Raw genomic sequence first — 4,178 nt, 5'->3', positions numbered from 1 at the left:
AAAGCATCTATAAGGAATGGGCAGATGCAAGCAGGACCTACAGGAGGACGCAATCTGCAGGCGCGTATGTAGAGGCTGGGTAGTATACCAAATGGGGGACTTAAAATGGATTCATGTCTAAAAACCTGCATTGCTCTGTGAATGGTTGTTCATGGACTGCGGGGCAGGAATTTCACAGAAAGTGTTTTGAGAGGTGGACCATTTCCTTTCATGCCTACTCTTCAAAAAAGGTAATTCAAGCAGCCTTTACCATTTAGTGGGACAGACACCTCTGTTCCTTTCTGTCCAACACAGTGTAACATTTCTGAGAAGAACCCTAAGTTCCTCAGATTTATATCCTAATATAATGAATGGAATACACTTCTTGATAGCAGTTACTGAAGCTCTACCTATTTGTAAATGTGTAAAATATGTGCATTGTAAAAGTAACAAGAATTTGCTGATTTCAGCTCAGGATTTGAAATCTAGAAATAAAAATAAAAATTTGATCCTTCCAAAGCCAACTTATTTTCTTCCCGTAATGTCCTTCATGTGAGAATTTCCTGAGCTTGGGAAATCCCATCAGGATCAGTTCAGCTTAAATCTTTCCTCTCCAGCCCATTATAACTGCTGTCTATTAAATGGCTTTGTGGCTTGCTGACACTATAGGCAGCTTAATTGAAAATTTGATTAAGCAAAATAATTGCCTGTTGTACAGCAAGAATGAGGATTTTTGTGGGAGAGTTTTTTTTTTGTCATTCGCCTCTGTCAGGCTACTTTGTTTTGATGCATGTTTGAATTGATGTCATTGCTGACAAACCGGTCCCTGAGCATCTTTTGCTATGAGTATGTTTTCCACTGACATTTCTGAGAAAATAATAAAGATCTTAAAGTTTCTCAAGGACAAGATCCACAGTCCCATTATCAGCTGTGGGTGATCTCTAACTACATATCACTAGTAAGGATTTAGCCAATTGAGTTGTTGTAGCTTAACTAAAATAGCTTCAGCAGAGTTGGAGGATATATCAGCTTTCAAACAAGATAGGAGATATCTCTCAGAGATGTGGAGAGCAGCTCTCCTCATGGAGTCCTATCATATCACATAGCACAGCACAACCAGAGCTTTTGACTTGGGAGAGACCCTTGAATTCAGTCAGGTGTCAGAGCTGGACACAAAATGAGGACAGTGGATTTTGATTAACCGCTCAGTCTGTTCTGTGTGGGACAGAAGCTTTTCAGTGCCACATATCTCCATATTTCCATCGAAGGGCTGTGTTCTCAACAAGTGGCTTTGGGCAGCTTTCCTCATCTCTCAAACCAGGCTGCTGTCAACTTCACAGGCATGAACTCATGTGTTACTGGGTAGCCTGATCTAGTGGGTTGTCCCTGCCCCAAGCAGGGGGTTTGGAACTACGTGATCTTTAAAGTCCATTCCAACCCAAACTATGTGATTCTATGGTTCTAAGACGAAACAGCCAGGCAAGGAAAGGTAGCCAGGAAGGAAATAGGAAGGAGGGAGAAATAAGAAGGAAATAGCCTGTTGCATCAACATGTAGAAATGGTTGAGACCACTGTATCACAACACAATGTCAGTGTACAAAACAAATCACATTCTGTTTTTCATTCCCACGTTTCAGGCATTTGTGTTGTTAATGAACATTATTTTGTCTGCAGTGCAATATTATTGTGATTTTTCTTGGGTGTAAAATAATCATGCCACCCAGTACATTTATGCATTTAATAGGAAAATATAAATTGATATATTAAGTCTGTCAGTTTTAGAGAACCACTGGCTGATAAAGTATTTCTCTTGACCAAAAGGAAAGTTTCAAAAATTCCTGTTATAAATAAGCTAGTTGATCTTAATGGTGTTATCAATAGGTTTCTCTTCTTGACTAAAATTTGAAATCCAGCTTCAATGGCATGTCAGACTTATAAATGCAGATTACACTTTATCAGGAGAACTGGGAGTAGGGCAAAATAAAATAGACAGCATTCCATCTGGAGTCAATATCTTACCACCAGTGTCCACGCTAGTGTCAAGCAATCAATGAATAAACAAGACACATACTTCTGAGTGATCTGTGGTCTTAGAGGATTATGAATTTTCAAATCTCAGTTGTGCATAAACATTGTATTAATATTAGAAATACTGAGATGCACTGATAGAGATAAATAATGCATTCTGAATACCTTGGAAGATCACGGGAAAAAGAGACTGGAAGGGATTTCGAGAGGTCATCTATTCCCTCTACCCCCTCAAGGCAAGAAAACTATACCTATGACATTCCTGACAGACACTCGTCTAACCTGTTCTTGAAAAAAACCACCAGTGATAGAGATCCTACAGCCTCCCTAGGCAATCTATTCCAAGGCTTAACTAGAAAGTTTTTCCTAATGACTGTCCTAAATCCCCTTTGCAGAAATTTAAGCTCATCAATTCTTGTCCTATCTACCAGGGACATGGAGAACAGATTATTCCCTGCCTTTATGAATACACTTAAAAATTATGAAAATTTCTGACTTCGTTTCCCAGGTATAGGCCTTGCAATTTCAGAAGGTAAAAGGAGACTAAAGAAGAAAAGAAGAAATCAGGAAGCAGTACAGAGCAAGTGTGTAGGCATAGGATTTCATATCTATAAACTGCTATATGCAGGTGCAAAAGTGATGCATAATGGATGTACATTTTATGGACTGAGGTGCTAGAAATCAATGAGTAAGAGTGCAGCTTAAGACTGCAAAAAGCCAGTGGAAAACTCCTGAGTTTTGACAGGGGTCATATCAGGACCACAAAGCTAAAACTTGTTAGTGGGTCTTGGCCATGTGCCTCAAAAGCTGGTTCTGATATCATTTTCATTTTGCAAAACTGGCACTTGGTTTCTGACTATTTCAAGGACTTGTGATGAGGGCAAATATGAAAGAGGAAGAAATTATTTTGGTCACATTGGGTAACATATAGGATATATCTCCACCGGCAAAGTAGTTTGGATCGGTAGGAGCAGATAAGTAGGTTAAAACAGTTGGTGCTGAGGATCCCATACCCACAGTCTGTGCATTTCAGGGAGGATGAATCTGGACTAGCTACAGCCCAGGCCCAGGGACTGAATGCCTATAAGCAGTGGAACACTGTACGTGCGCTTCTGGAGCACGTCTTCTGAGTTAGGTTCACCCAATAGGAGTACAGTGACGCATGCTAAGTTGTGATGTGAACCAAGGGAACCGAAGCCCTACAAGTCAGGACAACCAGGAAATCCACTTTGAAAGTGCAGTCTTGATTTGAGCTCAATGCAAATTTCTTGCTAGGTCAAGAAAATGCCAAATTTTGCTCTGTACACAATTTCAGCAGGCAATTTCAGGGGCCAATTTGATACTAAGCCTCAAAGCCGGTTACCCCCCCCAAAAAAATTTCCCTAAACAATACAAGGCAGTTCTTCCTTCAAAATCCTGGATTTTCAGAGCCAGACAGCATATTTTCTGCAGTCAATATATCTATTTAAGGGATTCTCATTCCACTCTTCCCTCTCAGGCACTGCTTGCTCCCTCAGTTTTCCTGACATACTTATGAACTGTGAACTTGATCTGGCCACTGGAGGGGAATGGGAGAGCAGACCCGAATGGCCAGAGTGAGTGCAGGGACATTCATTATGCCTCTATCACAAGTGAGGAAAAGGTTGTGGATATTCAGTCTTGGAAAGTGATGGACTCTGCCAGTAAACATCTGTCTGAGCCATAGAACTGGCAAACGGAACTTGATTCTTTTATAGTTTTTTTTTTGCTGCCCTGCCATGTAAGTGGTTTGCTTAAAGAGGGAGTAGGGTGAGTGAGACTACCCTAAGAGACTGCTTTTGCTGGGTAGCCAAGAGAGGGAAAGCGGTGTGGGTGATGAGGAGAAAACTAAAGCGATCCAGGTGAGATGGTGAAGGCTTGATAAGGATTTTAGTGTTGAGTTCAGCAAAACTGGGTGACTGAGAGGAAAGGCATATGATGGAGGCTGCCTGGAAGTAGTCCCTAGCCCCGATGGTGCCTTCTGGTATTCTGTTTTTCCAATGAAGTTGTTTGTATGGTCATCTGAGCCACAACAGAGAACAACTTTCCCACACCTCCTACTAATTTTTGAGCCAAGTCAGCATTATGATCTGCTTCACTATATGACCACACAAATGACCAATGGAAGATGGGGTCTAGGAGAAGGAACACAG

The sequence above is a fragment of the Cuculus canorus genome, chromosome 1 (genome assembly GCF_017976375.1).
Source record: "Cuculus canorus isolate bCucCan1 chromosome 1, bCucCan1.pri, whole genome shotgun sequence".
NCBI classification, from domain to species: Eukaryota; Metazoa; Chordata; class Aves; order Cuculiformes; family Cuculidae; genus Cuculus; species Cuculus canorus.
This window is presented reverse-complemented; position numbering follows the sequence as displayed.